This window comes from Macaca fascicularis, chromosome 6, assembly GCF_037993035.2.
Source record: "Macaca fascicularis isolate 582-1 chromosome 6, T2T-MFA8v1.1".
NCBI lineage: Eukaryota > Metazoa > Chordata > Mammalia > Primates > Cercopithecidae > Macaca > Macaca fascicularis.
The window spans coordinates 23,165,732-23,192,351 of record NC_088380.1 but is presented as its reverse complement, the minus strand read 5'-3'; the positions used below and the strand labels follow the sequence as shown (position 1 = coordinate 23,192,351).

At 37.5% G+C, this 26,620-nt stretch overlaps 1 protein-coding gene and 1 pseudogene across 5 annotated transcripts in view; both read left to right on the top strand.

Moving 5' to 3' along the window:
- The window catches only part of LOC135971507 (beta-1,3-galactosyl-O-glycosyl-glycoprotein beta-1,6-N-acetylglucosaminyltransferase-like), a 28,152-nt pseudogene extending 15,011 nt beyond the window's left edge, over positions 1-13,141 (top strand).
- The window catches only part of CDH12 (cadherin 12), a 1,136,530-nt gene that overhangs the window by 264,217 nt on the left and 845,693 nt on the right, over positions 1-26,620 (top strand). The gene's annotated exons all lie outside the window — the stretch shown is intronic.

Sequence of the window (26,620 nt, the reverse complement as noted above, 5' to 3'; positions counted from 1 at the left end):
TATAAATCTCTATATATCTATTATATATGTAATACACTATATATGTGGATTTATATATGTATGCCATATATATATATCTCCACAAAAAAGTTAGCTATAAAATGTTTTAGTATCTACCTATTGAATGTTCATTGATAGAAAAGTAATGTGCCATTCCAGGTCCATATTAATCTAGGTCTCAGCAGAAAATGGTTAGTAAACAGAAACAGATAATTGGTAAGTTTAATAAAGGGAGAGTTGTTAGTTGTTATAAAGGTACCTGTAGACGTAAAGTCAACCAACACATACTAGTGCAGTGTTAGTGACTTGCAATAAGGGAGCTTCTATCGCCACTTGGTCTAATGAGGCAAACAATTTAGCTGCCAGCATATCCTAGACACTATAGCTGTAGCATAGGCTGTTGAACAGGAGGGTTGGCCTTTGTCCAAGTGTCACAGCTAGCCCTTGATGAAATTAAATGAAAGACCCAGGAACGTGAATAGTTTATTCTCGCTCTCGCCTTCTATATTAGTCCATTTTGTGCTGCTATAAAAGAATGCCAGGGACTGGGTAATTATAAAGAACAGAGGTTTATTCTTACGGTGTTTAAGGCTGGGAAGGCCAAGGTCGAGGTGACTGGATCTAGTGAGAACCTTCTGTCTATACCTTCCCATGATGGAAAGTGAAAGGGCAAGTGAGTACCCCATCATACTCTCGTATAACTAACCCACTCCTGCAATAACAGCATTAATCCATTCATGAGAACAAAGCCCTCACAATCTAATTACCTCTTAAAAGTCCACTTCTACGCCGGGCGCAGTGGCTCATGACTGTAATCCCAGCACTTTGAGAGGCCAAGACAGGCAGATCGCCTGAGGTCAGGAGTTCGAGACCAACCTGGCCAACATGGTGAAACCCCGTCTCTATTAAAAATACAAAAATTAGCCAGGCGTGGTATAATCTCAGCTACTGGGAAGGCTAAGATGGGAGAATCACTTGAACCCAGGAGGCAGAGGTTGCAGTGAGCCGAGACCGCACCATTGCACTCTAGCCTGAGCAAGAAGAGCAAAACTCTGTGTTCTCAAAAAAAAAAAAAAAAAAAAAAAAAAAAAAGGCCATCTCTAAACTCTGTTGCTTTGGGGATTATGTTTCCACATTCAAACCATTGCATTCTGTTAGCTCCTTCCAGAGCCTCCAAATGGAAAAACGCAGTGGAATTTGGTGAATCTCTAACCCCATTGATACAGTCAAAAATAGATTTCAAATCAAGATTAAAAATTGTGAAAACTGGTGTGAAGGAGAAAATGAGAAAAATTCAGCAGAGTAAGCTTCAAAATGTTTATTTATTCATCTTTATGTAATTATAGGATATCACTTGATTTTCAATATTTTTTTCTAAATCCCCGTATCTCTTTTGCACAAATATTTTACTTCAAGTTTTTTTTATTTTATTTTATTTTTATATTTTTTTATTATTATATTTTAAGTTCTAGGGTACATGTGCATAACGTGCAGGTTTGTTATATATGTATACTTGTGCCATGTTGGTGTGCTGCACCCATCAACTCGTCAGCACCTATCAACTCGTCATTTACATCAGGTATAACTCCCAATGCAATCCCTCCCCCCTACCCCCTCCACATAATAGGCCCCGGTGTGTGATATTCCCCTTTCCTGAGTCCAAGTGATCTCATTGTTCAGTTCCCACCTATGAGTGAGAACATGCAGTGTTTGGTTTTCTGTTCTTGTGATAGTTTGCTGAGAATGATCGTTTCAAGCTGCATCCATGTCCCTACAAAGGACCCAAACTCATCCTTTTTTATGGCTGCATAGTATTCCATGGTGTATATGTGCCACATTTTCTTAATCCATTCTGTCACTGATGGACATTTGGGTTGATTCCAAGTCTTTGCTATTGTGAATAGTGCCGCAATGAACATACGTGTGCATGTTTCTTTATAGCAGCATGATTTATAATCCTTTGGGTATATACCCAGTAATGGGATGGCTGGGTCATATGGTACTTCTAGTTCTAGATCCTTGAGGAATCGCCATACTGTTTTCCATAATAGTTGAACTAGTTTACAATCCCACCAACAGTGTAAAAGTGTTCCTATTTCTCCACATCCTCTCCAGCACCTGTTGTTTCCTGACTTTTTAATGATACTTCAAGTTTTAAAATAAATAATTCTGAAGGCAATTTTGAAAGAATGACCTAGAAAACATAAAGCTCCAAAAAAGTAAAAAAGTAGTTCTGCAAACAACACAATCAAACTTTGAAAAAAAAAAAAAAAGAGTAAAAATGTCACTGGACAGGTTTAAGAGCAGGTTATTACTAGTTGACAAGACAGTTGGTAAACTGAAAGATACTTCAGAAAAAAGTATCAAAAATGAGCACAGAGAAACAAAAACATTGAATGTTGACAAAGTTAAGAGACATAGAGATTAGAATGAGAATATATAACATGTGATTTGAGGAGGGAGGGGATTTTCTCGCTGAAGATTAGAAGAGGGAAGAATAAAGCACAAGCAGTGTTTAATATACTATCACTAACAATTGTCCTGAAATGTTTAAAGATACAGATACATAGATTTATGAAGCTCCACAAATCTCAAACAGTATAGATAAAAAAAGGAGCTCTATGCCTAAATAAATCATTGTGAAACTGCAGAAAACCAAAGACAAAAGGAAAATCTTTTAAGTAGCAAGAAAAGAGAGTTTCTTCAAGCAAGTGGCGGTTACAATGATCTTTTACATCCCAGCAGCAACAATGGAAGATATAGTGGAATTAAATAGACAGGGTGCTGAAAGAAAATATTCTCCAATGTAGAATTCCGTACATGTCAAACTCTTTCAAAAATAACAATGTTACTTTCAGAAAAAAATAATAACAGAAGCATACTCTACCAGAAGATTCTAATTTTTGAAAATAATTTAGGCAAGTAAAATACCGAATGGGAGAGAGATCTAAGAAGTCTAAAGGAAGTGAGTGATAAATGTAACTGAATTGAAAGCTAGCTTATTAAACAGTAATAACTTATTCATAATTTCTTACAAGTTTTTTTAGTAGTTTTTTTTTTTAAAGATAAATATTATGACAGTGTATTGTAAGGCAAAGGAGTGAAAGAAATTGTGTTAAAGAGTTCAAGGTAATTTGTGATGTCTGTCAGAAGGGTAAAAATGATGATGACCAGTAAGCTATGATAAGTTCAGTATATGTATTTTATTTTTAGGTTGCCTATTTCAAAAGATAGTAAGAGCCTATAACTTATAGAGAAAGAAAGGATGGAATGGCAAAAAGTAATCAGAACATAAAAGAAGGAAGAAATGAGCTAAGAGAAATACCACAGCCAGAACAGAAAACCAAAGTGAGATGACCTGCCATTACTGTTTCTAGAAATATATGCTAAATAATTCAATGTGCATATTTACAGAAATATCAATTACAGCATTGTATGTAACATACAAAATATTCAAAACAACTCAAATGCTAATCCATAATAATATATGTAGTGAAATTGTGGTATATTTTTTAAATGGCAAACAATACAAATGAATAAATTATAGTTTCACTAAATAAAACTCTTACACACACACACACACACACACACACACACACAGAGAGAATTAAAAAAAAATAAATTCCAGCCGGGAGCGGTGGCTTACGCCTGTAATCCCAGCACTTCGGGAGGCCAAGGTGGGTGGATCACCTGAGGTCAGGAGTTTGAGACCAGCCTGAACAACATGGTGAAACCCCGTCTCTACTAAAAATACAAAAATTAGCTGGGTGTGGTGGTGCATGCCTGTAGTCCCAGCTACTTGGGAGGCTGAGGCAGGAGAATCCCTTGAACCCAGGAGGTAGAGGTTACAGTGAGCTGAGATCACACCACCGCACTCCAGCCAGGCGACAGAGCGAGCCTCCATCTCAAAAATAATAAATAAATAAATAAATAAATAAATAAATAAATAAATAAGTTCTGCAAACAATATAGATTATTCCCCTTTAAAAAAATTGAAAAACAAACAATCGAAAAAAGCAATCAGGTAATAGTTTGATGTATACATTAGTGCAGAACCAGGGGGGAAAAGTAAATACTAAGATTCACTTTATTCAGCAAGAGGCAATTCTGATTGAGAAGAGATACATTTCTTTCTTTTATAGGAGCTAATCATATTTTATTTCATGAATAATAAGTTAGTTACCTAGGGTGTTTGATTTACTATATTTGTTAAATTTCACAATGAAGACACTATATTATCTTTATTGATTTCATTTTAAGAAGAAAGCCTGTGAAAAGTTTTAGGAAACTGCCGGGCGCGGTGGCTCACGCCTGTAATCCCAGCACTTTGGGAGGCCGAGGTGGGCAGATCACGAGGTCAGGAGATCGAGACCATCCTGGCTAACACTGTGAAACCCTGTCTCTACTAAAAATACAAAAAATGAGCCGGGCATGGTGGCGGGCGCCTGTAGTCCCAGCTACTCCGGATGCTGAGGCAGGAGAACGGCGTGAACCCGGGAGGCGGAGCTTGCAGTGAGCCGAGATCGCGCCATTGCACTCCAAAAAAAAAAAAAAAAAAAAAAGCTTTAGGAAACTATGGATGAGTGTACTTTCTTAATAATCTCTATTCCGGATTAAATATCCCTCAGATCTGTGACTTTTATTCTCCTTCCAAAATCCCATCTTCATCCTCAAGTTCCTTTTTGCTCTGACTTTTGTTTTATATTATCTCTTAAAAGCCACGGCATTCCAAGGCAAATAACCTCTAAATGTGTTACAAATAGAACATATCTAAATTGATTAAGATGGTTTCCTTCCATTAAAGGAGTATATTATTTCATTATCTTATTTTAGCAGATTCACCATAGTTGTTAACTTACCTAGGCATGTGGTCAATAAAAACCTATCAATTTCTAAATTGGTTCTCCTTTCTGTATGTAAATAAGTGAATTTTAAAATATAAATAAAAGATTTTAAATTTGTCTTCTTGGTGTCTGCTAATCACGCCTATTAACAGCATTTTAAAACTTGATTTGACCCATTTTGTGTTTGTTATTTTTCCTAGTTTGAAATTATCTTCATATCTGATATACATAGTTTCTATGTCTTCACTGGTGTGACTGGTCAACACATTGCTGACAACTAGGTATAGAACAGTCCTTAAAGATAGCTATAGAGAAATCCTTCTAAGTTGAACACTTTGGTAAGAACCCCTTTTCCATTTACCAAACTATCAAGATTCTCCTAGAGAGGATGCCATTGGTACTCTGTGTAGATGAGTGCCCTGAAATTTCTGTTACTATTTCTGTGTACCTCTCTGCTTGCTTCAAAGTGTGCTTTTCTCTCTGCTGGCCCAGTTGTTACTCTCCTATGGTAGATGACCCTTTAGCAGCAGGAACGTCATTGCCTGAATAGAGAGCCAGAAACACATGAGGGTTTATTTCAATCCCCCTACAGTGCTGGCCAAAATCCATAACCACATTCAAGAGTACAAATCCCCAACTTATTTGCTTCTAGTTTGACAAATTCAGGTGACATTTTGACCATCCCATCTTTCATGAAAACATGATGGAATCGCAGTAGCCTTTTTTGAACACAGGATTCACAGGTATGCTCAGTAATTCTTTTGTCTAATGTGTTACATAGTAATTATAATTACAAAGAAATAATATTGATAATTAAGGAAATGCAAATTAAAATACGACATGGTTTGACAATAATGTTTCTCTCTAATATATGCATTTTAGAAATTGATTATGACAAATAATACTAAAGATGTTGGGCAATGGAGGCTCACATGCACTCCTGTGGGAACAATTTAGGATTATTTGGTAAAATTGAAGTAATAGATCCCATGCTATCCAATAATGGAATTACCCATACATTCACCAGGAAGCATATACAAGAAAGTTTACAGCTTTATTTTAAGTGGGAGGAAAAAAAGTAGAAATGACCAAAATGACCATTAACATAAGAATGGATGAATTAATCTTGACATATTCATAAATGAATTATTGCTGCATATGTCACTGTGGATACATTGCAACATGCACGTGATGAAAAGAGATAAAAAAAAGTATACATGAAATATTATGTCATCTATATTAAGGTGAATTCATATGGTTATAAATAATGAATTTAGGAAAATGTACATACAGGATAAAATAATATAGAACATCAACACTGAGCTAATGATGGTGAGGGCATGGTGTTCTTTGGGAGCAATGGGAGGATTATACAGGATGCTCCCAAAGTCTGATATATGAGGGTATTTGATTTGGGGCCAGAGGGTAGACAAATATATTGTTTTTTTAATCTTTAATCTGCACATATATACTACCTCTACCCTTACTCTCATAAAATGTGCTGTGAGTTACAGTGTTCTCAGAAAGATTATCATCAAAAGACAGGTGAGTTCAGGAGATAAAAGTTCTTGTTAGAACTCTTCCTTTGCCCCTATTTTTTCATAGAAATGTCTTCAGGCTGTAATTTTTTTTAAATCAGGATTTGGTAAGGAAAGTAAAAAATGTGGTCAGGCAAAGCAAAGAACCTTAAAAGCTATGAGGCAAAAGCATCAGGTAACATATAAAGGAAAACCTATCAGATTAAGAGCCTGGCTACCTTCACAGGCTGGCATTGAGTGTCTGCAGTTTTTCCAGGTGCATATATGAGCTGTCAGTGGATCTTTTGTTCTGGGGTCTGGAGGATGGTCGCCCTCTTCTCACAGTTCCACTAGGCAGTGTCCCAGCAGGGACTCTTTGTGGGGCCCTGACCCTGCATTTTCCTTCTGCATTGGCCTAGCAAGCCTCAAACCTTGGCAGCTTCCATGTGGTTTTGAGCCTGCCAGTGCAGAAAAGTCACGAATTGAGCTTTGGGAACGTCTACCTAGATTTAAGAGGATGTGTGGAAACCCCTGCAGCAAACTTCTGCCTGGGCATTCAGACGTTTCCATACATCCTCTGAAATCTTGGCAGAGGTTCCCAAAGCTGCCAAGGCTTGAGGCTTGCATTCTCTGAAGCCACAACCCGAGCTCTAATTGGCCCCTTTCAGTCATGGCTGGAGCTGTTGGGACTTAGGACATTTAGTCTGTAGGCTGCACACAGCACAGGGACCCTGGGCCTGGCCCACAAAACCACTTATTCCTCCTAGGCCTTCAGGCCTGTGATGGGAGGGGCTACGGTGAAGACCTCTGACATGCTCTGGAGACATTTTCCCCATTGTCTTGGGGATTTATATTCGGTTCCTTGTGACTTATGCAAATTTCTGCAGCAGGCTTAAATTTCTGTCCAGGAAATGGGATTTCTTTTACTATTGCATTGTCCAACTATAAATTTTCTTTTTTTTTTCTTTTTTCTTTTTTTTTTTGAGACGGAGTCTGGCTCTGTCGCCCAGGCTGGAGTGCAGTGGCTGGATCTCAGCTCACTGTAAGCTCCGCCTCCCGGGTTTATGCCATTCTCCTGCCTCAGCCTCCCGAGTAGCTGGGACTACAGGCGCCCGCCACGTCACCTGGCTAGTTTTTTGTATTTTTTTTTTAGTAGAGACGGGGTTTCACTGTGTTAGCCAGGATGGTCTCGATCTCCTGACCTCGTGATCCGCCCATCTCGGCCTCCCAAAGTGCTGGGATTACAGGCTTGAGCCACCACGCCCGGCCTGTAAATTTTCTAAAGTTTTATAAAGTCTGGTTCTTTGATAAAACCAAATGCCTTTAACAGCACCCAAGTCACCTCCTGATTGCTTTGCTGCTTAGAAATTTATTCCACCTGATATCCTAAATCATCTCTCTCAAGTTCAAAGTCCCACAAATCTCTAGGCCATGAGCAAAATGCCACCAGTCTCTGCTAAAACATAGCAAGAGCCACATTTGCTCCAGTTTCCAACAACTTCCTCATTTCCATCTGAGACCACTTCAGCCTGGACTTTATTGTCCATATGACTATTAACATTTTGGGCAAAACCATTCAACAAGTCTCTAGCAAGTTCCAAACTTTTCCACATTTTCCTATCTTCTTCTGAGCTCTCTAAATGGTTCCATCCTCTGCCTGTTACCCAGTTCCAAAGTTGTTTCCATGTTTTTGGATATCTTTTCAGCAGTGCCCCACTCTACTGGTATCGATTTACTGTATTAGTCCATTTTCATGCTGCTGATAAAGACATAACTGAGACTGGGCAATTTATAAAAGAAAGAGGTTTAATGGACTTACAGTTTCACATGGCTGGGGAAGCCTAACGGTCATGGCAGAAAGCAAGAAGCAAGTCACATCTTACATGGATGGCAGCAGACAAAGAGAACTTGTGCAGAGAAACTCCCGTTTATAAAACCATGAGATCTCATGAGACTTATTCACTATCACAAGAACAGCATGGGAAAGTCCTACCCTATGATTCAATTACCTCTCACCAGATTCCTTCCTTAACACATGGGAATTTAAGATGAGATTTGGGTGGGGAAACCACCAAACCATATCAATAGGCCATAAAACAAGTCTCAATAAATTTAAGAAAATTGAAATTATATCAAATACTCTCTCAGACCACAGTGGAATAAAATTACAAATCGACTACAAAAGGAATCCTTGAAACTATGTAAATACATGAAATTCAATAATCTGCTCCTGAGTGATTATCACGTCAACAATGAAATCAAGATGAAAATTAATTAAAAATTATTTGAACTGAATTATAATAGTGACCCAACCTATTAAAATCTCTGGGATACAGCAAGAGTGTTGCTAAGAGGAAAGTTCATAGCCTTAAATGCCTATATCAAAAAGTCTGAAAGAACACAAATAGTCTAAGGTCATACTTCAAAGAATGAGAGAAACAAGAACAAACCAAGCCCAAACCCAGCAGAAGAAAAGAAATAACAAAGATCAGAGAAGAACTAAAACTGAAACAAACAAAAATACAAAAGATGAATGAAACAAAAAGCTGGTTTTTTGAAAAGATACACAAAATTGATAGAACATTAATGAGATTAACCAAGAAAAGAAGAGAGAAGATCCAAATAAGCTCGATTAAAAATAAAACAGCAGCTACTACAATGCATACCACAGAAATACAAAAGATTTTCAAGGTTACTATGAACACTGTTATGCACATAAACTAGAAAACTTAGTGGAGATGGATAAATTCCTGGAAATATACAACCCTCCTAGATTAAACCAGGAAGAAATAGAAACTGAAGAGACCAATAACCAGCAGGAAGATTGAAATGGTAGTAAAAATGCCAAGAAAGAAAAGTCCAGGACCAGATGGATTCACAGCTGAGTTACCTCAGAAATTCAAAGAATTAGTACCAATTCTACTGAACCTATTCCAAAGATAGAGAAAGAGGAAATCCTCCCTAAATTATTCTATGAAACCAGTATCATCCTAATACCAAAACCAAGAAAGGGCATAACAATAACAACAAAACAAACAGCCAGATGGGGCAGCTCATGCCTGTAATCCCAGCACTTTCGGAGGCCGAGGAGGGCGGATCACCTGAGGTCAGGAGTTTGAGACCAGCTTGGCCAACATGGTGATACCCTGTTTCTACAAAAACAGAAAAAAAATTAGCCAGGCATGATGATGAGTGCCTGTAATCCCAGCTACTTGGGAGGCTGGGGCAGGAGAATTGCTTGAACCCAGGAGGCGGAGGTTGCAGTGAGCCGAGATTGCGCCACTGCACTCCAGCCTGGGTGACAGAGCAAGACTTTGTCTCAAAAAAAAAAAAAAAGAAAAGAAAAGAAAAAAGAAAACTACAGATCAATATCCCTGATGAATATAGATGTAAAAATCCTCAACAAAATATTAGCTAACTGAATCCAACATATCATCAAGAAAATCCACCATGAGCAAGTGGTTTTCATACCAGGGATGCAGGGATGTTAACATAGGCGAGACAATAAATGTGACACACCACATAAACAGAATTCAAAACAAAAATCACATGATCATCTTGGGCAAACTATGTATCTGGCAAAGGACTAATATTGAGAATATACAAGGAATTCAGACAAATCAGGAAGGGTAAAACAAATAATCCTATCAAAAAGTTTGCTAAGGACACGAATAGACAATTGTCAAATGAAGATATACAAATGGCCAACAAACATACGAAAAAATGCTCAAAATCACTAATGATCAGGGAATTGTAAATAAAAACCACAATGCAATACCACCTTACTTCTGCAAGAATAGCTGTAATGAAAAAATAAAAAAATAGATGTTGTTGCAGATGTGATGAAAAGGGAACACTTTTACACTGCTGGTGGGAATGTAAACTAGTACAATCACTATGGAAAGTAGTATGAAGATTCCTTAAAAAGCTAAAAGGAGATCTACCATTTCATCTAGCAATCCCACTACTGAGTATATACCCAGAGGAAAAGAAGGCATTATATGGAAAAGACACTTGCATACACATGTTTATAGCCATAAAATTTGCAATTGCAAAAATATGAAACTAGCCCAAATACCCATCAATCAATAAGTGGATAAAGAAAGTGTGATACATGCACACACACACACACACACACACACACACACACACCAGGGAATACTACTCAGCCATAAAAAGGAATGAAATAATGGCATTTGCAGCAACATGGATGAAATTGGAAATCATTATTCTAAGTGAAGTAGCTGAGGAATGGCAAACTAGATATGATAATGTTTTCACTTATAACTGGGAGCTAAGCTATGAGGATGCAAAAGCATAGGAATGAAACAATGGTCTTTGGGGACCATTGGGGTGGGAAGTGAGGGAAGGGAGGTGAGAGATAAGAGACCACACCTTGGATGCAGTGTACACTGCTCCAGTGATGGGTGGACCAAAATCTCAGAAATCATCATTAAATGATTTATCCATATAAACAAACACCACCTGTTCCCCAAAAACCTACTGAAACAAAAGTAAAGAAAAAATAAAAAAGGGGGACAAGGAGTGGCCTGGTGTGGCTTTGCCCACTCCATCAGGACCCCCTCTATCGAGCATCTGCTGAACAACAGCAAAGTGCTTTATCACTCAGGAATTGGGGACCCCCTGAATGAATCCAACTGCTCCTTTGTGCACAGTTTTTTAAAGCCTCATAGAACATATCATTATTGGAGGATGCCTGGTACATTTAAGCCACCTGAGAGCATGAGAGGTACTTGGAGTGGGTGCAGGATGTCACCTGGAATCACTACTAAATGATTCAGACTTTCTTTACTTCTAAATGTTCTGTTCTTCATTTCAATGTGCCTTTGCACTTCTGATAAATGCAAACAGAGGCCACAATGGAAGGAAAATCATTGGTGATTGGAGGATAGAAGACTGCCCTTCACAAAGGAAAGTCCCTGATTATTGTTTGAAATGCTAAGGAAGTTGCTTCAGAGGAGATTTTTTTCTTATCCCCCCCCCTTTTTTTTAAGGATTCATCAAAGCCCGAATTTGTCAGACTCTTGGAGCTTGTTGGAGAGAATCCTAGTAGTGATATTAATTGCACCAAAGTTTTACAGGGTGATGTAGATGAAATCCAAAAGGTAAAGTTTGAGATGCTAACAGTAAAATTTTTAAAGTACCCTCAGTGAACACGTGCCAACTATATAAACATAACCAGTGACCATACTTATTTCATCAAGAGAGACACAAATATATCAATATACCATAGAACCCCTTTGTAAACAAGAGGCGGAGTTTCAAACAGCATATTCTATAGCAGTTCATCACAAGATTGAAATGCTTTACAGGCTACTGAGGGCCATCTATATGCCTCAGAATTTCTATCGCATTCACGTGGACAAAAAATCAGAGGATTCCTTTTTAGCTGCAGTGATGGGCATTGCGTTCTGTTTCAGTAAAGTCTTTGTGGCGAGCTGATTGGAGACGGTGGTTCAGGCTAACCTCAACTGCATGAATGACCTCTAAGCAATGACTGCAGGCTGGAAATTCTTGGTAAAACTTTGTGGTATGGATTTTCCCATTAAATCCAACCTAGAAATTCTGAGGAAGATCAAGTTGTTTATGGGAGAAAACAACCTTGAAATGGAGAGGATGCCATTCAATAAAGGAGAAAGGTGGAAAAAGCAGTATGAGGTTTTTGGAAAACTGACGAACACAGGGAAAGTTAAAATGCTTACTCCACTTGAAGCACTTCTTTGTTCAGTGTGTGCCTATTTTGTGGTCAGCAGGGAGGATGTGGGGTATGTACTGCAGAATGAAAAAAATCCAAAAGTTTATCGGGCAGGCACAAGACACACACAGCCCTGATGAGCATCTCTGGGATACCATCCAGAGTATTCCTGAAGTCCCCGGTTCACTCTCCACAAACCATAAGTATGACTTGTCTGACATGCATGCAGTTGCCAGGTTTGTCAAGTGGCAGTGCTTGGAGGGTGATGTTTCCAAAGGTGCTCCCTACCTACTGCGATGGGGACCACAATCACTCGGTGTGCATTTTTGGAGCTGGTGACTTGAACTGGATGCTGCGCAAGCACCACTTATTTGCCAATAAGCTTGACATTGACATTGACCTCTTTGCCATCCAATGTTTGGATGATCTTCTGAGACATGAGCTTTGGAAATGTTAAAAGATTGACCATTACAGGCAATTTTATGAATAATATGAAGCATACACAAAATGTACCCTCATCTGGATCCTCTTCTTTGTCAGTAAGCATCGGGAAAATGGTATGAAGTCCTATTTGGGGCAGGGACTCTTAAGTCTACTTGTCAGAGAAGCTGCATGGTTTCTACAGAGCATCATTGGCTAAAAAGGTGGTATCATTAAATGTTCACCTACAGTTTATATGGGCAGGGATAAAAGTAGCTTTGAGGACAGAGCATGTAGCAAGGCATTCTGGAGAAAGGGGAACAAGGTGGCTGGGGAAAAGGTCAGTGCATGAGGTCAGCCTCTTCAAAGAGCTCAGGGACTTAGCAAAATGAGAAGATTTGACCTGTGCCAAAATTATTTTGAGAATTTTTAATGTGACAATTTTCCCGGTATGAATAAACTTATAGCATCAAATTATCATGTAGATACAATTAATCTGATATATTTGTTGAAATAAAAATGTGATTTTACCCTAAATGATTTTTGTAAATAACGTATTTTCTGCCCTAACGCTGTGCTGTGTAGTGTGTCTCCTTATATTATCACAGGGAGTTTAAAACGAGTTTGATTTAAAAACAATAAAATAAAAAGAATAAAATTAGGTCACCAATCTAACACATATATACACACAGATATATGTGTGTGTGTGTGTGTGTGTGTGTGTATAGTCATAATATTTTCAGTCTCAATTTCCAACCATGTCACCCAAGTCTAGAATTTTCATCAGAAAAGCAATACAAATAAATAAAGGGATAGATTTCAAACATATACAAATCATAAATAATAAAACATTTTATAAAATTATGTTGCCAATTCATCATAATACATACTAGTGAGGGAACTATTCACTATTATCACTGTTATTTAGTGAAAGAAATAATATTTTAAGACTAAAAAGGCACAAAGGTCATTAAATCAGAATAAAATCAATTTTTTTCCAAGTCAAATCAATTGTTGACCTTACAACATCTGATATGTATGAATATCTTTATTTTTGTTTTTAAAATTTATTATTAAACACAGTGTCTTCTAGGGAGGTATTCACAGTAGCGTAAGGGAACCAATATTCACTAAACTCCGTCTTTTGAATTAGATGGATATCATATCTTTAAGTAGTATACAGAGATTGGAACACTTTAGAGATTCCAGTATTTAGAGATTAAGATATTTAGAGATTAAGTTTGAGATTTTAATGTAATGCTAAGCAGTATAGTTTGTAGATGTGATAGAATTCATAGGCCTTTGTTATATCTCTAATTGGCCAAACCAGAGAGAAATAGAATGCATGCTGAGATAAATGTAATCACTCACAATGCTGTTTCTTGGTTAAATCATTTTATTTAAAAGACACTCACCATGGGAGAAACAAAACTATAATTTTGCTAATTGAACTCTGAACCTAAAATATAGCAACAGAAGAGAGGAAACAATTCAAGACAGAAATGATCAGATCAAGTTAAATAGCAATTTAATTTCTCTTCTAGAGAAATGTATATTCAGGCAATATTTTTACCCCTATTACCCTCCCTTAACAACAACAACAACAACAACAACAACAACAAAAAAAAAAAAAAAAAAAAAAGATGAAGAAGAAGAAAAAGAAGGAAAACAGGAAGGAGAAAACAAGAAACAGCTAAGGTGCTTTGGCGTGCTTCTGAGCACACATGAATCCAGTAACATTAAAAAGGAGACATTCTGATTTCCCAGAAAACAGTGGAAACTAGTACATTTATTATTTCTGCTAAATTTATAGTCAGATTCCCTTTGCTGAGCCTTGGGGCATATTCATAATCTAAAACCATATTCTACAAAAGAGTGATGCTTGTTTTATGAGCAATTACATACAAAACAAATTGCTACAACATAGAAGCAGAATACTTGCTCAATTACTAACTTGTCCTAATATGCGAAAAACACCCCCCACCCATACACACTTGGTTTAAAATATTAATAGTTCATATCATGGTTTAGGAAAAGATAATACAGGTTTAGATGCAATTTTATACCCCTTCTGGAACATGAGCAATTTTAAGATAAAGATGCATAAAAAGAGTCTTGAAGGAAAATATTGATACTTAGAGCTATGGCTATTGAAGTCTTTATTCTTAATATTTTAAAATTTTTGCATGATCATTCTTTACTAGAAGTGAATAGAAAGAAACTGGATATACACCATCCATTTAAAGAGAGAGATGTAAAGATAATGAATAATAAGAGTGACAACTAAACTTGAAAGACTTCAGCTTTTCTCATACCAGGCCAAACAACATACTTTCATCCACTAGTTGGATTGCGCTAATACATTTAAATGTTTTTAGAGTTATGTCCCTGGTGATGCCTGAACCTTTGAAAGTATTTACAGAGGTTAATTTGGGACTACATTAGTGAGGCAATTTTCTAGCTATAATTTGTGTTAGTTGTTCCTTTTAGATAGTGAGGTAGTCAGGTTGTCTTTGCAATAAAGAAAATTTTAGGTCTTCTTGCAAATTATACACACAGCTACATTCTTGGATGATCACTGTGTACATGCTTCTGAAAGATACAAAGGGAAACTTGGAGTAATAACAGTACTCCAGTATGTTTCCTGTTATCTGGACATAGTTTTTAACTGTCTAATTTACCTAAATTATCTCCTGATGTCCCCGTAAATTGAAGATACAATCTCATTCTCACCATTCCATTAACTGCCTATAATCTTAGAATTTGTTTACACTTTATCTAGTTTCCTTCTGGGCTGCCTCCTCACCTCAGCCTACACATTCTGGAACAGCTTCAGGCTTATTTCTATGATGTAGGAAGTTATTAAAATATGTTAATTTACTTGACTCAGATGACTTTAAATTAAGCCCTTATAATATCCTGCTTTCCAGGCTGTCCACCACTATGTAATACCTGGAACAAGATATTAGTTTGTCAATATTTACAGAAAAAAAGGAAAAGAAGAAAGTTATGGCTTTTTCTCATAACTGCAGTCATATTCACTTATCTGTTCTATAATTTAAATAAAATCAGTGATGGCGAACTTAGTGAATGCATCTGTGGCAGGCAACTTCCCATACACTTTGCATGCTCTATGCTTAACCCATTTTTTATAGATGAAGGCTGACTAGTTGAGTAGCTTTTACAATGTCATGGGTCTAATCAAGGACTCAGACCTTGCCGAGTCCCCAAGCTGCCTGTCTCTGGGCCAATGCTTTCAGCTTTTGTAATATGCAGGCTTTTAAATGTTACCACGGGTAGAAAGATGGACAAATGTTCCATGTTTTAATGCAATTTCTCTGCCTTGCAATCTCCTTTGTTTTTTTAAATATTAATATCATTTTGTAAATATGATTCTAGGGAAATATGGGTAAAGGCTTGGATTTATTCCTTTGAGAAATGTGGAGTGATAATAGTTTTGAAGAAGTAAGGTTTTGTAAATCAAACTCTGCTAGAGTATGGAGTAAAAGATTGAAAAACATCTTTCCCTTGGCATAAATGATCTTTACCTTTTCTCTACTCCCAATTCTCACTTCCAGTATCTCACTCTCTCTTTCAGTTATCAGTTCTCTCCCCACTGAACTACTTTCTGTTTCCCTAAGATGCATGGACCATCATCTCCTTGGAGATGTACACAGGATTTTTTTTCTGCCCTCCCCAATAGCAACTCTCTTGGCTATGTGGCCTTCAGGATTTTGCTTAAAGGCAATTTCCTCTGATTCTAGTTCTTTCAGTGTTAAGGCTGGGTTGAAGATCCTGCTTAGTGCACAAAACTCTATGGAACGTACTGTACAGTAATTGCCTTTTAACTTGTCTATTTATCTCTATATGTATTTAAGGGCATTGGATACCTCTTATTCATCTCAATTTGTGATGTGCTATTCAAAATATCAAATGGTGTTAGGACAGGCATTTGTGGTTCCAATACCAACATGAAGGTTGCCTCTTTTCCCCTTCCACCTTCCATGGTCTTTGTCTCTCTGGACAGGGTAAGGTTTGGGAAGTATGTGTGGAGTGGCTCTGTGGATTGTAAGAAAGGTGCCAGAGGTGATGTTCAGAAGCCAGGTAGTGGGAACTTTAAAGCAGGACTATACATGGCCATCATGCAACCAGAAAGTCTCCAGACTTCAGCACTGAATGAAGCAGGGTTCAAGATCACACTGTTGTAATAGGCATTAACTTTTAAGTTAATAAATATCATAAGGACACAGAAGATTCCCAGGGAGCAGAAAGTGAGATGGGGGCCTTGGGGGCATCTGGGCAGTAGTTGTTTACCAAATCTAAAGAAGTATTTCAGGCCAGGCCTGGTGGCTCATGTGGTGGTCATGTCCAGCACTTTGAGAGGCCGAGGTGGGAGGTTCACGTAAGCCCAAGAATTCAAGACCAGCCTGTAGAAACCCTGCCTTGATAAAAAACAAAAATAAGGCCGGGCGCAGTGGCTCACACCTGTAATCTCAGCACTTTGGGAGGCTGGGGTGGGCAGATCACTTGAGGTCAGGAGTTCGAGACCAGCCTGGCCAGCATGGTGAAACCCTGTCTCTACTAAAAATACAAAAATTAGCTGGGTGTGGTGGCCCATGCCTGTAATCCCATCTACTTGGAAGGCTGAGGCATGAGAATTCCTTGAACTCAGGAGGCAGAGGTTGCAGTGATCCGAGATCACAACACTGCACTCCAGCCTGGGTGATAGAGTGAGACTCTGTCTCAAATAAATAAATAAATAAATAAATAAATAAATAAATAAATGGAAGAATTAGCCAGCCATGATGGCACATGCCTCTGGTCTCACCCACTTGGGAGGCTGATGTGGAAGGATTGCTTGAGCCCAGAAGATCGAGGCTGCAGAGAGCCACGGTCACACCACTGCACTCAGCTTGGGTGACTGAGTGGGAACCTGTCTCAAAAAAAAAAAAAAAAAAAAGTTTCAAACCACAACCACATAGCAATTTTGCTTATATCCTCAGTCCAGAGTACACAAAAGGCGATCAGCTTTATGAAAGGATGGAAAAGTCGTTAAAATTATGGAGAAATACAATAAGGGGTGGGGAAGGGGGCTATATTTATTTTACCCAATTCCAAGAAATACAGGAATAAAAAGTGGCTGCATCAAGTGCTTAAGCACACAGTCCAAACAAGCACACCACACACCAGATGAGGGCTCCATTTCTACCTCCTTGCATTCGTGTAAAGCATTGTTGTTAATGTCATGAAATCCTATTCTCTTTCTACCTTCTGTCCTAGATAGAGCTGGCCAGTATTTCACTCGCTATGAATGAATGTGAAATTTTCTTCAGAATTTTACAGATGCAGAAATCAAAATTTAGGTTTAATTTTACCTGAAGCAAAATATATAAAGTCAAGTGTGCATTGAGTGCTTTTCTCTGTGGTTGCAAACACGCTTTCATATATTGGGAATATGAAGAATCCTTGGATGTTAGAACACTCATCTTTGATAACATAATAAATATCACAAAGTACACTCATTCTAAGGCACATGTTCCTGGCCTATCAAATGCTATCAGGTACGGAATCACTTCAAGTATAGTCATGGAAACCTACAATATGATTCCATGACTATACCTGACAGCATTTGAGTTAATCGGAAGAGAAAGGACAATTCAAGTGAATCTCCTGAAGGCAAGCGTAGGAACCTAAGATAGAGGCTTTTTAAGGAAAAATCTGGGAACACATATAATAGAAATCTATCCTATGGAATCTGAGAAAGATACAATTTATTGAGTCATTAATTTATTACATAATTAAGAGAGCCTACTATGTGTGAAGGTACAGATTAACAAGATTGGTAGGTTGATAATTCCATGAAGTCTACCTTTTAAAACCTTGTAAGCATAGTGCTAAACAGATAAATGGCACAGTATAAGGGAGTGTTGTGTTACGTGAAGAGGCTGATGAATTTGAGATAAGAAGTTTAAGAAACACTCTCAATAGGTCAGCAGTTCGAGACCAGCCTGATCAACATGGTGAAACCCTGTCTCTACCAAAAATACAAAAATTAGCCAGGTGTGGTGGTGCATGCCTGTAATCCCAGCTGCTTGGGAGGCTGAGACAGGAGAACCACTTGAACCCAGGAGGCGGAGGTTGCAGTGAGGTGAGATCACGCCACTCTACTCCAGCCTCGGAGACAAAGTGAGACTCCATCTCAAAAAAAAAAAAAAAAAAAAAAAGAGAAAAGTATCCATAAAAAAGAGTTAAGGTAAAGTTTATAAGGAATGTGTCAAATATTGCACAAGAGACCCCAGCAAATAAGTCTTTAGCACTCCAAGAAGAGTCAGTGTTCAACACAATTTAGTGTGACACTTCATTGGAAGGAAGCTAGTTCCTTCCAGAGGTAAACTGTTTGTTTCAGCAGGTTAGAGGGGGCATACTGTGTGTCTTATAGTCTATATTGGTCTATATTGATCCTCTACAGTAGAATATATCAAGTTCATATTGTAGATTTCTGGGAGAGGAGACATAATCTCCAAATTCAAGAAGCTTATCTAATACTTTGTTAACCAAATATCTTAAGAAATAAGCATGAAAAATGTAAGAAAAAAATAAATAAATACATGTCATATAGCATATGCAATATTCAATAGTACATTTAAAAGATTAATAGAATTTTACCACTAAGATGGACCTAAATAATTGAAACTAAAATTTTAATTTTAGATGTGATTGCTTTCTTTTAGAAAGGCAATTAGAGTTAATACATACCTATCTCCCCCAACATGCTGAATAATTATGCTTGTTATTCTTTTCTTTTTTTTTTTTTTGCTTTTAAACATTTATTTTACATTTTGTGAATCTGAACAATATTTTTACACAAATATTGCTCAATAAACTGTAATGCAATTAATTTATTCAAAATGGGGAAGTCTTCTTAAAAACTGAACTCACAACACTCAAGTTTTACCTTAAAACTGAGAAAGTCTGAAAGCCTGAAAAGTTAGATTTTAAAAAATGAGATGGATATGATTTACATATATAAATTCACTGAGTAATAAGAGGAAAATGTTGCAAAAATTTGTCAAATGTTCTAAGGATAACTCCAACTTTTGTATAGAGAAGCAACAAAAACAAGTTTAGGTGACTCATATAGGAATATTTACCTACTTGTTAGCACAAGTTCCTCAAGTACTGCTACAAATTTAAAGAATTTTGCACATCAGCAAAATGGGACATTTATTGAATCTTGGAGAGGGAAGTTCTGCATTCAGGCAAAATGAACATTGCAGTTTTGAGCTATTTTCATTACTCAATTTTTTAAAATACAAAGCATTTCAGTTTCCCAAACTATGTGGAATCACTTGAGGGTGGCATAAAATAGATTAATGCTTGCTGACATCTGAAGGATGTAAAACAGTTGTTTCACCTGCTGTGTCTCTGAGAGATGAATGAGGGCAACCTTTAGATCTACTTCTGGATTTGTCTAAAGGTGCTTTTAATAGATCACCCAATAAAATATAGAACTATTTATACTTTTGTTCTTTCAGAATAAGTGATGTAAAGAATTCATTTAGAAATCAGATAAGAAGAAAACTATAAGTTTTAGCCCTTTCAGTATTCAACCAAAAGACAGGTTTTTTTTTTTTTTTTTTTTTTTTTTGGTCATATGTTAATATAGAAACAGAATTGATGTTAACCTGAGACTTCTAGAAATCCAAGTTCCCAAGCTTTGCTTTTTTAGACAGTTTTAAAATGAGTTCAGAGTGAAGATTTGAAAACCTTGTTACTGTCTGAAAAAAAAAAAAGTTAATACTGAGGGAAAAGAAATTAGAGGAAAAAGGAGCCCTACATACAAAATTACCTTCCACTAACTGCTTTTGTGAAAGAAATAAATAATTTCTTTGTATTTAAGTAATGAAGAGAGACAGCCTTTGATACAATTAACAATTACTGGTAAATTTCTATCAAATGAATATTCAAAGATGAAAAATACTGACCCACTAGTAGTCAATACTAAAAATACTAAAAAGAATTTAATATTAAATTTTAAGGAACAAAATTAAGGCATTTTTATTCCTTCACATTATCAGTAACTTACAGCAACTTTATTTGGTACAGTTAGTTTAAACTTAGGGCAAGGTAAGATCTCATACAACATTTTTTTGAGTTAGCTGCTCTGAGAAATGAGCCATGTTCACCTGTAAAGACTCAAGTACAAAAAGACCTTATTTTATTGCACTTTGGAGATATTGTGTTGTTTTTACAAATTGAAGGTTTGTGGCAACCCTACATTGAGTAACTCTATCAGCGCCATTTTTCCAACAGCGTATGCTTACTTTATGTCTCTGTGTCACATTTTGGTAATTCTTGCAATATTTAAAACTTTTTAAATATTATCATATATGTTATAGTAATTTCTGCTCAGTGATTTTTGATGTTACTGTTGTAATAGTTTTGTGGTGCCATGAACCATGCCCATGGCATAGCAAACTTAATCAATAAATATTGTGTGTTCCGATTGCCCCCACCACATGGCTTTTTCCCCATTTCTCTCCCTTTCCTGGGTCTTCCTATTCCCTGAGACATAACAACACTGACATTAGGTCAATTAATAACCCTACAGTAATCTCTAAGTGTTCAAGTCAAAGTACGAGTTGCATGTCTCTCACTTTAAATGAAAAGTTAGAAATGATTGCCGGGCATGGTGACTCATGCCTGTAATCCCAGGACGTTGGGAGGCCGAGGTGGGTAGATCACCTGAGGTCAGGAGTTCAAGACCAGCCTGACCAATATGGAGAAACCCCTGTCTCTACTAAAAATACAAAATTAGCTAGGCATGATGTTGTATGCTTGTAATCCCAGCTACTCAGGAGGCTGAGGAAGGAGAATCGCTTTAACTCAGGAGGTGGAGGTTGTGGTGAGCCGAGATCATGCCATTGCACTCCAGCCTGGGCAACAAGAGTGAAACTCCGTCTCAAAAAAAGAAAAAAAAGTTAGAGATGATTAAGCTTAGTGAGGAAGGCATGACAAAGTTGAGACAGACTGAAAGTTACATCTCTTGCACCAGTTAGCCAAGTTGGAAATGCAAAGGAAAAGCTCTTGGAGGAAATTAAAAGTACTACTGCAGTGAATACACGAAGGTTAATAAAGCCTTACTGTTGATATGGAGAAAGTTTGAGTGGTTTGAATGGATTAAAGCAGCCAAAACATACCCCTGCATGTAACCCTTATCCAGAGATAGGCTCTACTGCTCCAATTATTTGAAGGCTGAGAGAAGGCGGAAGCTGCAGAAGAAATATTTAAAACTAACAGTTTGGCTTGTAAAATTTAAGAAAAGAAGCCATCTCCGTAACATAAAAGTGCAAAGTGAAGCAGCAAGTGCCTATGTAGAAGCTGCAGCAAATTTTCCAGAAGATACAGCAAGACAATTGATGAAGGCGGCTGCACTAAACACTAGATTTTCAAGGCAGATGAAACAGTCTTAAAAAGGAAGAAGATGTCATCTAGGATTTTCTTAGCTAGAAAGAAGTCAATTCTTAGCTTCGAAATTTCGAAGGACAGACTGACTTTTATTAGGAGCTAAAACAGCTGCTGACTTTAAGTTGAAGCCAATGCTCATTTATCATTTCAAATATCATAGGACCCTTAAGAATTATGCTAAATCTACTCTGAGTAAGCTCTATAAATGGAAACTAAGCCTGGGTGGTAGCCACATCTGTTTACAGCATGGTTTACTGAGTATGTTAAGTCTACTGTTGAGACCTACTATCTATAAATATTTTTTTCAAAATATTACTGTTAATTGACAATGCATCTGGCCACCCAAGGGCTCTGAGGGAGATATACGCAGAGATTAATGTTATTTTTATACCTGTGAATACAGCATCCTTTCTGTAGCACATGGATAAAGGAGTAATTTTGACTTTCAAATATTATGATTTAAGAAATACATTTCGTGGCCAGGCACGGTGGCTCAGGCCTGTAATCCTAGCACTTTGGGAGGCTGAGGTGGGCGGATCACTTGAGATCAGGAGTACAAGACCAGACTTACCAACATGGTGAAACCTAGTAAAAATACAAAAATTAGCCTGGTATGGTGGTTGGCGCCTGTAATCCCAGCTGCTCGGGAGGCTGAGGCAGGAGAATTGCTTGAACCTGGGAGGCGAAGGTTGCAGTGAGCAGAGATCACTCCATTGCACTCCAGCCTGGGCATCGCAGCGAGACTCAGTCTCAAAAATAAATAAATTAATTTAAAAAAATACCTTTCATAACATTACACCTACTGCTATAGATACTAATCCCTCTGATGGATCTCAGCATAGTAATTGAAAAACATTTGGAAAGGATTCACCATTGTAGATGTCATTGAGAATATTTGTGATTGATGGGAGGAGGTAAAATATCAACCTTAACACAAGTTTGGAAGAAGTTGATTCCAACCCTCCTCGATGACTTAGAAGGGTTCAAGACTTCAGTAGAGGAAGTAACTGCAAGTAAGGTAGATATAACAACAACAACAAAAAAACCAAAACCAAACCAAAACAAAACAAAAAAACCCTAGAATTAGAAGTGGAGCCTGAAGATTGGACTGGATTGCTATAACTCATGGTAAAACTTTAATGGATGAGGAGTTGCTTCTTAATGGACGATCTAATAAAGTGGTTTCTGGAAATGAAATCTACTCCTGGTAAGATGCTGTAAACATTGTGAAATGACCACAAAGGATTTAGAATATGTTATAAACTTAGTTGACAGAGTAGTATCAGGATTTGAGGTGTATGAGACCATTCTTGTGTTGCTGTAAAGAAATACCTGGGACTGGGTAACTTATAATGAAAAGAGGTTTAATTGGCTCATGGTTCTGCAGGCAGTACAGGAAGCATGGCATCAGCATTTGCTCAGCTTCTGGGAAGGCCTCAAGGAATTTTTACTCATGGCAGAAGGTGAGGCAAGAGCAAGCATGTCGGCCGGGCGCGGTGGCTCACGCCTGTAATCCCAGCACTTTGGGAGGCCGAGACGGGCGGATCACGAGGTCAGGAGATCGAGACCATCCTGGCTAACACGGTGAAACCCCGTCTCTACTAAAAAATACAAAAAACTAGCCGGGCGAGGTGGCAGGCGCCTATAGTCCCAGCTACTCGGGAGGCTGAGGCAGGAGAATGGCGTGAACCCGGGAGGCGGAGCTTGCAGTGAGCTGAGATCCGGCCACTGCACTCCAGCCTGGGCGACAGAGCGAGACTCCGTCTCAAAAAAAATAAATAAAATAAAGAGCAAGCATGTCACATGGTGAAAGCAGGAGTGAAAGCGAGTGGTGGTGTGGGGTGCCACACACTTAAGCAATCAGATCTCAAGAATACTTACTATTGCAAGAACATCACCAAGCCATGAGGGATCCACCCCATCACCCAAACACTTCCCATCAGGCTCTGCCTTCAACACTGAGAACTAGATTTCAACATGAGATTTGGGGAGGGACATATGTCTAAACTCTATCAGAGAGGATTGACTCCAATTTTGAAAGTTCTTCTGTGGATCAAATGCTATTGAACAGTATCGTACACTACAGAGAAATTTTAGTGAAAGAAAGAGTCTACGGATGTGACAAACTGTATTGTTGTCTTATTTTAAGAAATTTCCACAGCCACAACAAGCTTTAGCAACCAACATCCTGGTCAGCAGCCATCCACATCGAGACAAGACCCTCCACTAGCAAAAAGATTACCACTCGCTGAAAGCTCAAATAAGCATTAGCATTTTTTAGCAGTAAATAATTTTTAATTAAGGTATATGCATTTTTTAGTCATAATACCATTGCACATTTAAAAGACTAACATAAACATAACTTTAATATGCCCTAGGAAACCAAAAAAATTGTGTGGCTCACTTTATTGTGATATTTCCTTTATTCTTATGGTCTGGATCCAAACCCACAATGTCTCCAAGGTGTGCCTGTATTTATTATTTAGTCATTTTTGTGTACCAAGACCCAGTGTTCTCTTGCCATTTATTCATTTTTTAAAATCTATTTTTAAAGTAGTTGTCTTTAAAATTTAATATATATCATTCTGTTGTCTACATCACTTAAGAGTTATTGAATTTGGGCACAGATATATTTGCTATTTAACAGATAAAATTAAATGCTATGTCGAATTGTCGTTATTTCTTACAAGGATTTGAAGTAACTGTAGCTGAAGTCTAAATGCACAGGAGCATCAAGTGCAGATGTAGAATTAGTATCTCATTCTATCCTCATTCTTTTTCTACATATATATCAACCCCAACATGCTCATTTATTTATTTTAAATGATCATATACATTTTATAAGCACTGAGCCAGACATGCAAATGACAGATTGAGTCTCAGATAAATACAGTAAGTTATCTTTGCATCTTATGCTGCTCATCGTATGCTCTGGCATTATACTCCCATTAGTGTAGAATTTCAGGTATTCTAATGCCTAACAGAATTTATGCAGGTTTCAGACTCATTACAATCTAGAATAAAATCCAGTTCTTAGGTTTTCTTTTCCAGTGCTTTAATAATAAGCCAAAGTCTTCTATATGAAACTAGTTTTAACAATTACATATAAAATTACATAGAAATCAAATATCTTGCTAAGTTGTGTGTGTTGTAAACACTGAAGAAGTTACACAGTGATAGTGTATATTGAGGAATGAGGAACTGTTGCTCCCATAAGATTAACACAGGTACACAATGGGATTGACCAGGGCAAGAGTAAGTCAAAATATGCTATATGGACAGGTGTGTTAAGAAATGTTTTAGCTGTACATCAAGTGTGCTGATCCTACATCTACATCTGTTCAAATATACACAAATATTTACCAGTCACCATTTGCCATTCAATAGCTAATCCAAATCATGGCAAGTAGGATGTACTCAATCAATGCCGCCAAAGTAAATTTAGTCACATTCCACCTCTGCTCTTTTAAAGAGGGAAATGTAAAGCTTTGTTTTACACTAATTCAGTTTGCCTTTGATTATTATAACAAAAGAGACTAAAGTGGAGCAGAAAAAAATTATTATCTTTACACAAAGCACCGTTTTGTCAAATAATTTTCTAGGCCTTGAGAAATAACAGATATACTGTTACAAATTGCCCTAACTACATGTGATTCTTGAAATATATGAGAAAACTGGAAAGTAATGATTAAATGTAATAGGTTTCCTTATACCCTGACATTGAGAGATGAGACCTGATGAGGGAGAGATAGCCATGCCCCTCAGGCTTCCTTAAAGCAGGTAACATTGCTTTGAAAATCTTATGAGATAGTATTTCTAGTTTTAGGATTTTCAATGTGGGTTTCCAGGTTAATTGTGACTTGCATTAAATGGTGCCTCTTTAGCATCTTTTATGGACAATGCTTGAAAGTGGATCTAATAGAATGTGGCCAACTCCAAACCTTGGGATAATGGTGCCAGCTAAGGCATTTTCAGGACGTTATTTTGATACATAGCTGCTATAAGTAGCTTGAACATGACTATTCTTCAATAATATGGCAAGTATATCAAAACATCCTAGAAGTTATATTATAAGAATAGTTAGGGCATAGGACCATACTTCCTAGACGGAGTAACTCTTTTGCAATCACTTCACTTAGTGCCTTAGTCACCTCTCATTTGTTGTGACATAGCTTATTTATTTGTCCCAAAACCAAACGGGTAATGTTGTAGGAGTATTTTCAGAAGCCTCTCTTACTTACAAAATCTCTATAGAATGTAGAGCACATGACTGAATGTTATGCATTTGAATGTCACCTGTGAAGGTGTTATGTTATGAAAAACAGCAACTATAGCACTGAGACATAGAGATCCACAGTATCATCCTATTTAGTAATGCTATTATTGTTTTCCTAGTTTTGGGTCTAAATTGGTGATTACTTTTTTTTTTTTTTTTTTTTTTTTTTGAGACGGAGTCTTGCTCTGTCGCCCAGGCTGGAGTGCAGTGGCCCGATCTCAGCTCACTGCAAGCTCCGCCTCCCGGGTTCACGCCATTCTCCTGCCTCAACCTCCCGAGTAGCTGGGACTACAGGCGCCCGCCACCTCGCCCGGCTAGTTTTTTTTTTTTTTTGTATTTTTAGTAGAGACGGGGTTTCACCGTGTTAGCCAGGATGGTC